A 12,532-nucleotide genomic window follows, 5' to 3' on the forward strand; every position below is an offset into this window, starting at 1 on the left:
GGTATGCCTGTGGGCACATGTCCATCTTGGGCTTACTCCCTGCAGTCCTGACTTGCATACGTGTTATACTGAGTCCTATCAACAGACATAAAAATGGCGATTGAACAACTAATTGGCTACAGCAATTTTTCATGTGTTCTAAATGTTCACAGGATGCATGCTATGCTTACCACTTGCTTTACCAATATTTAAATAAATACTATAAAAGGATTCATTCAACTGAAAAGGATTTAAAAAAAAAAACAACCCAGAATACGGTCCCACAAATACAGTGTGGCAACTGAAACTCTGTTAGAAGCCAGAACCCCAGCGTGAACTTTGAATTGTGTTACTCGACCCTGATGAAATGGGACGCATCACAAATGCCCAATGTGCTGCAGGCTCACTCTCCCTGTTGGGTCACTTCTACTGCCTCCTTTCCTAGGTGCTCACCTTAAACCACTCCATCACATGCAACCCAAAGTGATAATTGTTTTGAAAACGAATCATTCAGGGGACAGAGCACGGCAAAGGAAGAGGGCAGAGGAGGTTCTGAGGCACGCATCGCCGTCTTCCCGCCATCTTGGGGTCTTACGACTCATTTCAGCAGAATGAGGTTCTACCAGCTGCCTAGCAGATTCTCAGCCTTAGCTATTATGAACTGATGGTCTGGCAATGCTTCTTGCGTCTCTGTCATTCCCTCAGCCCCCCACCCCCATCCCACCCCACTGTAAATCTTCTCGTCTACTGCAGGCACAGGCTTTCCCTGGACTTCAAAAAACAGCCAACCCTCGTAAGAGTTGCCTGTACCCGGCAACCGGCAACATGCATCTGTCAACCAGTTTGTAAGTATTACACTTCTTTTACTTTTATAGATGACAGAATTGAAGATCAGGACTTTCGGGCGCCTGGGTGGCGCAGTCGGTTAAGCGTCCGTCTTCAGCCAGGTCACGATCTCGCGCTCCGTGAGTTCGAGCCCCACGTCGGGCTCTGGGCTGATGGCTCAGAGCCTGGAGCCTGTTTCCGATTCTGTGTCTCCCTCTCTCTCTGCCCCTCCCCCGTTCATGCTCTGTCTCTCTCTGTCCCCAAAATAAATAAACGTTGAAAAAAAATTAAAAAAAAAAAAAAAAAAAAAAAGATCAGGACTTTCTAAGAGTTCCTAAACCAGAAAGAGGTAGGGCTGTGATTTGAACCCCAATCTGTTTGATCCTAAGTCCCCATGACGTTTTCACTACTCGTGTTGCATTTTGGAGCATAAATTAGATCTAGTGAGGTCCTTAGAGGCACACGGAACCCAGGTTCTAACTTTGATGGGTTCAGTAGTTGACTCTGCCTGTCCAGGTCTCAGATTCTGTCTGCCAGGGACGAGGAGGTTGCAGATCCCTCGGCTGGCTGTCAGAACAGCTTCCTTCCCTCAGAACTGAGCCTTTTTTTGCTTTGAATACCCTGAAGACCTAAATCTCTTGAGCTGTGATCCGCTTTGGTCTCCTTTCCAGCCACCCAGGTGACATGTCCTAAAGCCGGTTTCCAGCTTCAGAGACTGAGATCTCTTTTCATCATCCTGCCAGGGTCACGCTTTCTCTGATGGTTTCCAAGCTTCTCGATGGTCTCCAGGGGGAGCCAGAGAGTCATCTGTTGTTTACAGGGAAATAATGAGTCATTAAATATATTTACATACTAGCACTTGCAGGATTTCAATAAAGATAACCAGTGCAGGGTAAAGCTGGTTCCCAGGGAGGATGGGGTGATTCATCACACACTTAAGAAAAGACCAGCCTCATTTCCGCCCCAGCTTGAGGGGAAATGAGCCCTCTGTTCTGTGGCAACAGGTCTGCGAGAGGGAGGGGCCCCACAGCCACAGCTCTGGCCCAGATGAGCCCACCCGTACCAGATGAGCCGAGGCTGGCTTGAACTATGTCCTGCTGCCTCCTTGCCCTTCTCCTGGGCACTTTCTTAGGTGGGTACCGCTCTCTCTGGCAAGCCTCCCCTCAAGCCCTCACGCCAACCCCATGCATCCAGAGCCTCAGCTGTCGGATTGACCTCTGTGGTACATTCCTTCCATTTTCTGGAATAAATATGGGACTTGAATCCCAGGGGCAGGGGCTGGCGTGTGAATCTTAGTTTTCTCTATCCTCTGGGAAGGAGTTTGCTCTCGTGGTCTCCCCTTGTCCGGTGTCCCTCTGCGCCCGTGGCCAGAGAGAGGGTGCAGTCTACTCTTTTTGATGGATCCCACGTGCCCGAGCCATGGGAGGGCCTGAGCCTCCTCTATGTCAGGCAGGAAGGCAAGCTTGGCTGGGATCCTCCACTCTAAGTGGCCTTTCACATTTCCCTCAGGTGTCAGCGCTCAGACCATCCACCAATGGCCACCCGTCAGGGTGCGGCTTGTGGGCAGCCCGCTCTCCCTGGAGTGCATCGTGAAGGGGATATCAAACCCTTATCTATATTGGTACCGGCAGGCCGAGGGAGGGCCCCCCCAGCTGCTCTTCTACTCCCTAAATATTCACCAGGTAGACCCTGAGGCACCACGGAACTTCACAGCCTCCAGGCCCCAGGACGGCCAGTTCATCTTGAGTTCTCAGAATCTCCTCCTCAGTGACTCTGGCTTCTACCTCTGCGCCTGGAGTCTCACACCAAGCCGGGCGAGGTAGACATCTGTGCAAAAACCCCACCCTCTCCGGGAGCCCTCCCTCTGGGGTTGGGCGGAGGATATTTGGGTTTCTGATTGTCAGCCAATGTGAGAACAACAGAATCCAGCCAGATTCTCCTAAAGAACTTCACTAAGTTCTCAGGGAGAAGAGAAACGTATTCACGTGCGGGCCCCGCGAATCGCACACACATGGTCAAGTCCCCAGTGTACGGATGCCTAAGCCTAGGCTGTTACCCTCCAGCCCTCAAAGTGAGCTGGATCCTGCCTCACACCCTATTCTCTCAAAGTCCCGTCTGTCCACACTGGGGAGTGAGAGAGTTGGGAAACACCTGCAGCGGGATGTGGTGTGGTGGCGGACAGGTGGACAATTACGAAGATGCCGACTCAGGTGACTTACTTGGTTAATTTCAGTCACCCGGAGAGTCTCCTTTTGTTGATCTTTCTGTGGCAAGTAGACATCTTGGGGGAGCTTGGGTGAGGCTCTGCGGCAGGGAGGGGCCAAGGCGTTCAGCCGACTGTTCTTGTGTCGGCTAGAAGTGCGCATTTGTTAGTAGCAGAAACCACACTGAGGGATTTGGACTATTGATTTGGATTTTAGGCTTTTTAATTCGTGTTCCACTGTGTCTCATCCCTTCCCTTGTAGCGAAAGAGGGAGCAGAGAAGCAGATGGTGACCAAAGAGATACAAGAGACAGGAAAAGGATGAGGGCACGTGTGTATGATGCTAAAACCCTAAAAAGAGAAATTATTTGGATGAGCATGAAGGAGAGGAAAAGGCTTCTGGGGGTGGCTGGGAAGAGACGCCACGGTTTCCCTGGCAACTAAACTTCCTTCCTCATCCCTGAGTCCCTCATTCGTCCCTCGTCCTCCTTATTCTTAACAAGGTTTTCTTTTCTAATGTCCCTTGTGCTCCACGAGGGGGCACAAGAATCTTAAAATACTCTGTCCCTGGGATCACTTCATCTGGGACAATTCAGACATTTGTTTTTATTTTCAGCATCATTCGATCTGCAGAGGGAAGTCTGAGACAGAGACGCGTAGTGTTGGAGACGGTATTTAATAATGCCCCGGGGCTCCTATCGCCCCTTCAGTATCTACTTACGTATTAAGCACCTATTATGTGCTGGGCACTCTGAGCTATCACAGGGATCAAAAAAGAAAAAAATGGAGTGCACTCAAGACGGTGCTGGGCCTAGTCACAGCATGGTTTTAATCAAGGCTCTTGGTTTGCTTTTTTCCCCATGTGTGAGAATATTAATTGACGAAAGCAATCAGTAATGCCATGACCACAAAAGGAAAGATGCTTTTACGGCACAAGTTTTGTTCACAATGAAGAGTAAACGATGTTTCAAGCCAGTGTTTATTTGTTAACTGATTATTGAACGTTGGTGGAATTGGATCTCTCCCCGAAACAGTGCTGTCTGATAACTTGGAGTTAATAGACTTTAGAACAGGCTTAGTTTCACATAAAAACTGAGCAGATAACAGAGAAAGTTCTCACATTTGTTCCTCTGATCCCCCTGTTTCCTGTTGTTAACATCTGACATTGGTGTGGTATATTTGTTACGTTTTTAAAAAATTTTATTTATTTTTGAGAGAGCGCGCGAGAGAAACAGAGTGAGAGTGGGGCAGGGGCAGAGAGAGAGGGAGACACAGAATCCGAAGCAGGCTCCAGGCTCTGAGCTGTCGGCATAGAGTCCGATGCAGGGCTTGAACCCATCAACCGTGAAATCACGACCTGAGCCGAAGTCGGACACTCAACTGACTGAGCCACCCAGGCGCCCCTGTTACTTTTTATGTCTTACCGTCTATGGTTTTTGACAAATATACTGTGTCCTGTATTCCCCATGGCAGCGTCCTGTAAACAGTCTTACTGTCCCAGATCTCCTGCACTTCACCTGTTGACTTCTCCCCTCTTTCCCTGATCTTTTCACTGTCTGTATATTTTTAAGGCATTTAGTTTTTGAGGCTAAATTTACTAGTTGTCTTAACCTTGGGCGAATTATATCATTTCTCTTTCCTCAACTGTCAAACTGATTGGATTAAGTATATTAAATGAGGTGATGTCATGTTACAAAAGCCCTATTACAGGGTCTGATTTTCAACAGATATTATTTTCCTCTTTTAGCTTACAAGATATTTTGATTCCAATTCACCCAAAAGAAAGACTTATTTTTTTAAAAAAAACATTAAATTTTAAGCTATGTATTAAATATTTTAAAATGCTGAGCACACTCAGATGGCAAGCCCGCGAAATTTTCATCCTGTGTGGTACCCATTCCGATAGGGGTGCTTTCTGGTGGGGTTTTATGCAGCTTCAGAATCCTTCCTAACTGAAAGGGTTCCAGGTAATCACCACTCGTCAGGTGGAGTTGGTAGGAGGGTTAAGACAGATTTTTCATTCCTATAAGATATTCAGAAGTTCTGGAAAACCTCATGAGGGAGATAGAATTTTAGTGAGTGTTAGGTTTTTAGGAGTCTAGTATTTAGATAAACAGAATGTCATTCTCAGCCAGAGTCTGTTTCAGTAGAAATGTGGAGGTCCCAGTGGATATCGTGAGTTCCAGGAAAGCCGTGAGTGAACAGCTCTGATCATTGCACCGAGCGACAGAGGGACTAGAGGACATTAGTAGGTCAGGGGAGGCTAGTCGAGGAGAGACTCGAAAACCATCCAAATTCATCAAGACAAATTCCTATCCTCCACGTTCCTGCCCTAGTCATGACTATGAGTCCTCGTCCCTAACGGTTTCCCCATGTCTAAGGGCTCGGAGATCTATAGTCGCCTTAATTTCAGGGGACAGAGGAAAGCAGCCCAGACACCATCTCCTGCCAGGAAGTCACCAGTCTCACTTAACGCCTGGGGCAGAGGAAGCTGCCTCCTCTCTAGGAGAGGTGCCAGGACCCCGTTCTTGGCGGACTCTGGAGGTGTGTCAGGAAAACCATTCCCATGCTTGTCATTCCTAGGCCACCGACATGTGGAAGACCCCAAGCTACACGCTGGTGGCCAGCAAAACTCCACGCACTCCTGGGACCGATAGGGAGAAAGCCGGGGCCTCTCTCTAGCCAAGGAAGATGGGGAAGGCCCAGGTTTGGGGAGCTGGTGACACTGAAATTGGGCTGCTTCGTCTTTTTGTCCAGGATTATATGCTTTGGGTTGAGCGTGTCCCAGCCCTGTGAGCTGCTGCAAAGCCGGCTTGGCCTGTTGTAGAGCCTGTCATTTCCTAGTCCCTCCTTCAGGGTATTGTCTCTCTCTGGTTTTCTGTTGTCTCTGCACTCAGGTCTCCCTCCTCCTCTTCCCCAGATGGGGTAGAAAATATCTGTCACGCAGACCTCGCAGACCTTAGCAGTAGGGGACGATGCTTCGAGAAACCCAGGGAGTCAGGCACACAGACACCTGCCCAGATACCCAGGGACCGTCCATTTTCAGTCTGTTGATTATCTAGGGCTCTTTTTCCTGTGACTCATTAGCCCCTCTCATTAGATGACTGGAAGGAAGTTGGGGGGGCACAAGCGGGGGTGGGGGGCCCATTTAGGGGACAGGTGGGAGGAGGGAGTTGCCTGAGGGATGCGGGGCCAGAAGGGACCCCAGTTGGGTCAGAGCAGTTTTGCAAGCTGTTTTCATTCCTCACTATCTCCAAGGTGCCCCCTGTGGCCTCTGCTGGGGGGGGGGGTGGGGGGGGTCCGCCTCCAGCAGGTGTAGATGCCGGGTTGGGGGCGGGGAGGTCTGCATGGGACGCTCAGGTGCCTAGATTCCCCCTCCAGAGGGGTTTTCCTCTCCTCTCTGTAGCTGTATTTTCCACCGCCAGGGTGCTCGTCTGAGGCCCAGGTAGAAAGAGTGGCAGGGAAGGGGTGGGGGCGGGATGGGGATGTGGTGAGTGTGGTTCTGGTGGTCGTCAGAGGGCGGGTGGTGGGGGGAAGGACTTTCACAGGCCCCCAGATGCAGGACCTGGTAAATGTCAAACCACATCCTGTTGTGAGTCCCTGAGATGCTCCAGGGGCAGGTGGGTGTCTGTTGTTACTTGGGCTGATGTTGCTCAGAGATAAACAGCTCAGCAGCCCGCACTGGGCTCAGACACCCCCAAACCTGCCCCAGTTGTCTCCTCAAAGACCCCAGCCTGCATCTCTTTACTTCCTGCCTTTGATTCCAGGCCACTGTCCTTTCAACACTAGTTTCTTCTCCTCCTTCGGGGCCTGGCCTCTTTCCTGGAGGAGGGCCAGGGAACAGGTGTCAGGCTCCAGGTGCCGGTTGTTAGCACGGGGTTCCCGGGTCAGCCCATCCCCCTCACACCAGAGGCAGCCTCTGAGGCTCGGTGGCTCAGTGAGTGATTTGGGTCTAGGGAGTACTTAGATCCTCTGAGTTATCTCCCTCATGGTGATTCGGGGCCTGCAGACCTCGGATCACCGAATCAGAAGAGCAGAGTTTGAAGATTATTTAGACATCACTCTACCCCACCTCGTTACTTCACAAACGAGGAGATGGAGGCGCAGGAAGCGACGTGAGCTGTCCAGGGCCGCGTGGCTGCGGACGGAGGGGGACCAGAAGCGAATGTTCTGTGTCAGAGCAGCTCCTGGATCTCAGACGAAGCTCAGAGGAACGTGGGCTCCATACTGAGCTGTGATCTCGCTATGAACGTCATGAGCCACTTGTGTAAGGACGAGAAAGGCGCAACGGTCAGACCTGAGTGGCAGTTGGAGGGAGGGGTGAATAGGATGACCACAGCTTTAGATTCCTCAGAAACTAGACCGGTTGGAGAGATGAGCTGACGAGCTGCGATAAAATGAAACAAGTCTTCCTGTTTCCCCTCCTCCGCCCGCCCCCCTGCCCCAGAAAGAGAAGAGCAAAGGTCTGCACACAGGAAAGCAGCATATGGCTCATTTGCAAGACCTGTGAGAAAGACCCAGGGTCTGAGTCAAAAGGGAGCTCTGCGAGCGGGTACAGGATGTTGAACATTGCCCTAACGGACCCAGTGTGGACGGCATCGAAACTGAGGAGGCAGGGCTCTCTCTCTCTCCCCTATGTAGGTCAGAGCCCACCTGGTGCTGCCTTCCGGGCCGAGCACCACGCTTTTAGAAAAGTGGGAGGGTAAAAACAAACATAAATGTTTTCAGAAGAGGGTGGCTGGGCTGGGGAGAGTCAGAAGTGCTCCAAACTGGGCCACCTGAGGAAAACATCCTGTGCGTTGCATAGCGTGTGCGTTAATAAGATGAAGCCACCTTATGAAGTCAGGGTTGTGATTCAGCCCATTTTATAGGAAGGGAAGCTGAGTCTCCAACGTGATCGTATAGCTGAAAAGAGCAGAGCTGAGGCTGGAACCTCGGTGTCTTTGGCTTAAGAGTCTATATTCTTTGTTGTCATCCTGTTCTCCTCTCTCTGCTGTATGCTTTCCCTCCGCTGCACGCTCAAGCTTTTAAGGGTTCTGTTCATTCTGTCTCTCACAGACGTGTGGACTCAGCTGGGGTGGGCTTGCTAGCTGTCACAGGAAGTGTTCTCATGGGAGCACCATGATGGCCAACGAGGGGTGCTACAATGGGATGGATGGATCCGCGAACAGGATAGAATTCTTCATGAGAGCCATCCGGTGATGAAATGGCCTGCTCAGATAGGGGGTTCTCTGTTCCCAGGACAGGTCAAGCATAACTGGGGGGGGGGTGCAAGACTGCAATGCATGCTTCCTTACCACCCAGAGTGTATATGATTCCCAGCCCCAGTCAAGAAGAAGTCTTACCGTGGGAGTGAGGGTTCCAGAGGACCGAGCTGGAATCGCTGGAGTGGCCCAGGACTTGGGCAGGAGTGGTCATGCCCAGGACCACCCTCAAGCCACTATCTTAAAAACCACTTCTTTATGTCAATGAGTTTGATCGGGAAGCAGTAGGGCACTGGGTCCACAGGAAGCCCTGGGGTTCAGTCTCCTGTGAAGACCACACTTCATACTCACGGAGGACAGCTGAGATAAGTTAGAGCTGGCTGATGACACTATCCTGGGGAGATAGTCACAGCCGTGGGCTCATTTTCAGGTCCTTCTTGCGGACATACAGATCCACTCACTGATCTCTGGGACCCCATGTTTCCCAAGGAGGGAACCCTATTAGGAGTGAAGTACAAAAAAGTAAAGATAGTGGGCGGAAATGGAGGAGAGTCCCAATGTAATTGGGACTGTGGGCATGTGGTGAGCAGAGACTATGTCCTCTGTTGGAAGGAGATGATTCAGGACATGGTTTGGTGCTGTCACAGTAAACCCTAAAGAGAAACAGACAGGTATATTATGTTAAGGAACCCGGGAACCTCAGCTCCATAAACACAGCTCGAGAGAAGAAAGTCTCCAAGATGGGAGGGGAGGATATCCAACTGTGGACTGAGGCAGGAAACATTTTGTTTGGTTAACATCTCAGATTATGGGGTTATCAAGGCCAAGCAGTCACCCTTCTGGTAACTATGGGAGTCTGCCACAAGCAATGGGAACGAACCATGATTAAAATTGTTGTCCAGGCTTGATGGCCTTCCAGGCTCTGTGTCTTATACGGGCATAGAGTAATTTCCATGGACGGGGCAAAAGTGAACCGGGTGATGAAAGTTTGAGAAGAGGTCAGTGGGTGAGCAGAAGAGCAATCCATCCATATGTCAGGCGTCACGCTGAGAATTGATATGGGTGTTGTAGCCATTTGTGATCTCCACCAGCATCTGCTAGCACCCCTAAATGAAAATATGTGTAGGCATGAGCATGTTTTTGTGGTACACGTATAGTTTCAAGAGAGGGCTCAAGTACCAGTCCTCCATTCTCACATCCATGATCTCACGAATGCTCCTCCTACATAGGACATCTAGGGCTGTGTGTCACACTGACTGTTAGGGGCTGAGATCAGTCAGGCTGCCCTTCCCTGGGTCCCTATGGAAGAAGAAAAATAAGGAAATGCCTTATGGCAGGAAATGGATATATTAGTATCTATCAGGATCTTCCCCCCACCTTGTTCTACAATCCTATTCTCTTTCTTCTCCCCCCTCCCTCCTCCCTAGTTATTTACTTAAGAGAGAAAAAACATCTTTGTCTCTTGGATGGTCCCAGCACCTTCTTCCCCCATCCCCGTTGCCCAGCCTGTGTAGCTTGGCCATGAGCCATGCAGTAGGAAGGTGTGTGGGTCTTTGCCGGATACTTGTGCTGATAGAAAAATTCTTCTGGGCAAGTGACAGTGGCTTGAGCAGCCCTTCTCCATAGGAATCTCATCCCCCATCAGGATGTTCTTCTGATTACATGACCAGTTGGATGCTCCCTTTTCCCTCTTAATTTCTAAGTAAATCTCTAAAGGTCACAGGGTTGAGGTTCTTCTCCGGGGGAGCTGCCCGTGACGAGTCCGGCTGTGTCCCAGCGATGGTGAGAACTTGGGGGCCCTAGACATCCTCCTAGAGATGTTTTGCTTCTAAGTTTCTTCATTCAGTAAGCATGTTTTGCCCCTGTACTGGTCTCACTTGTGGAGTTTGTCCCTAGATTACCTTCTGCCCACAGGTTTCTTCAATGGGATGAAGTTTAAGTGAACCTTGAGTTGGAACAGGCAGACAGGCCTGGGCCAATGATGAGTTGCTTCAGTGCTGTCCCATTACAGGGATAACTCTGAACCCAGAAACTCTTTGGGGGCCTCTTTATTTTTATTTTTTAAAAAATTAAAAAAAATGATTTATTTTTGCGAAAGAGAGAACACAAGCTGGGGAGGGACAGAGAGAGAGGGAGACACAATCTGAAGCAGGCTCCAGGCTCTGAGCTGTCAGCACAGAGCCCGATGCAGGGCTCAAACTCACAGACCACGAGATCATGACCTGAGCTGAAGTCGGATGCTTAACTGACTGAGCCACCAGGCACCCCACTTGGGAGCCCCTTTAATTGGAAAGGCCACATATCGTACTTTGCCGGGACAATCCTTATTCACCTCCTTTGTCCCAGAATCCCATCTCTCGCTCTCAGTAGTGTCCCCGTTCATGCAATAAATGTTAGGATTGCCTTACATCTAACCTGTCTTTGCTCAGTTTCACCTGGGGAAGGATGGATGGGATGCCCAGTATTGGTTCCGAAAGACCTACTTAGAAACCAGAGAGAGGGACAGAGGCAGAAGAAGTTAACTTCCTAGTGCTGGGAGTTGAATACTGGGGAGCTGGGGGTGTTGTCTGAGGGAGACAAGGAAGCAGCTGTAAATATTTGGGGAAGGAGGCTCTCCTTGGGTCAAGCAGGCTGTGGGGTGGGGACTAGATGATATTTGTAACTTTCTCCATCTCTATTACGTCTCCTGGAGCGGGCAGGTAGAGGCTCATTCATCCTCCAGAGGACATTCCTTGGGTCCTCACCTCCACCCACATCCTCCCAGCTGCCAGTGCCCCTGCTCAGCAGGCCCCCTATGAGGATCACCAAGCCTGCAGGCCCCATTTCCTGTGGGGGGGGTCTCCTCTTCCCACCTCCCCTCTATCTCTGTCCTGCTCTTGCTCAGTCCCCCTCACTTCTCTGCACCCACAAATGCCTGTCCTCGATGCCCTGTTCCCGGCCACCCCCTCTGGCCCACACAACACCCTCCTCTCTCTGAGGCACGTTCTTGTCCCTTCTGTGCCTACTGTCTCTGGCCCACCTTTGTGAGGAAGAGCCATGCCTGTCTAAAGCATGGGAGGTGCTGCTCTTGTAGGTACTGGTCTAGGACCTAAACCCCCCCCATTTGGGGGCTCCTTAGTCATTATAAAAACAAATGAACAACAACTAAAAAACTGCTGCTGTTTGAGAAATCTAGAAATAATTACAACTGATGGGAAATTGCAGGCGTGTGAGGCATTCCCAGGGTCACCCCCCCCCCCCACCCCCGAGCCATGTCCTTTCCCGGCCTGTGTGAGCTGGGTCTAGAGAACCCTTAACCACCCCCCTCCCCGGTTCCTAGACACTCAGTGCAGTGGGATGAATAACGTCCCCCCAGAATTAATGCCCACCCAGAACCCCAGAATGTGACCCAATTTGTAAACAAGGTCTTTGCAGATGTAAACTTTTCATCTCGGGATGAAATCCTTCTGAATTCAGGGTGTGTCCTAAATCCAACGACTCATGTTGTAATAGGAAAAAATAAGGGGAAAATCCAGACCCAAGAACATGGGAAGAAGGTGATGTGCAGACAGGCCTAAAGTTGGAAGGATGCTGTCACAGCCAAGGGCCACCAAGAATGCCAGAGGTGGGAAGAAGCAGAGAAGATTCTCCCCCTGGAGCTTCTAAAAAGGGATGCGGCACTGCCCACGCGTTGGTTTTGGCCTTCTGGCCTCCAGAACAGTGAGAGAATAAATTTCTACTGTTAAAACCATCAAGTTTGTGGTTCTTTGTTACTGCAACGCTAAGGAACAAATACACCCAGGGATCAAGGTCCCTTTACTCTGTTACTGTGGGTCCTGGGCTGGAGGTTGGGGGCAGCTACTCCAACGTCACCCGGGGACAGTCACACCCCTCTGGCCACTACTTGGAAAGAGCTTCCTGAATTTCCATCTTCAAAAGAATGTGCCGCAGTTTCCCGGCTTACCAGCCATTTGATCTGCGAACGGTGGCTTCCTTACCAGTGGAGTAGGGAGAATGACACCTGTTTCTAGGGTCACCGTGGGGATGAACTGGGGCACCCTTGTGCCTCGTCCAGCCCCAAGTCTGGAACCAAGCAGGCTACCAAAAAGGGATGCCACCTTCCTCAATCTTTCTCAGCTTTCAGACTTCCTTCTCACCCCTGACTTTCTGCCTAAACCAGCTTATCTCTGGTCTCTCTCACCAGTCTGTGCCTTCTTTCCCCTGGTGCATCCCTCCCTTACCCTGGTGCAATGTTCTACTGCAGTGACTGTGATTTGCTTGTGAACCCCGAGTTTACCCCAGGAAGATAACTGTCTCTGCCCAGGCGGATGTGCTTGACGGGC

At 50.5% G+C, this 12,532-nt stretch overlaps 1 long non-coding RNA gene across 2 annotated transcripts; it reads left to right on the plus strand.

The window, feature by feature from the left end:
• The first annotated feature begins 408 nt into the window (after positions 1–408).
• LOC112866460 (uncharacterized) lies at positions 409–11,940 on the plus strand. Of its 2 annotated transcripts, XR_015244347.1 has the most exons (4): positions 409–824; positions 1,809–1,936; positions 2,314–2,623; positions 7,099–11,940. It is a non-coding gene; the product is annotated as an uncharacterized LOC112866460 (long non-coding RNA). The 2 variants fall into 2 exon arrangements; XR_015244344.1 differs by lacking the exon at positions 7,099–11,940 and having other exon boundaries at positions 2,314–4,473.
• The last annotated feature ends 592 nt before the right edge of the window (positions 11,941–12,532 follow it).

The sequence above is a fragment of the Puma concolor genome, chromosome A2 (genome assembly GCF_028749965.1).
Source record: "Puma concolor isolate L17-30 chromosome A2, mPumCon1.1.hap2, whole genome shotgun sequence".
Classification (NCBI taxonomy): domain Eukaryota; kingdom Metazoa; phylum Chordata; class Mammalia; order Carnivora; family Felidae; genus Puma; species Puma concolor.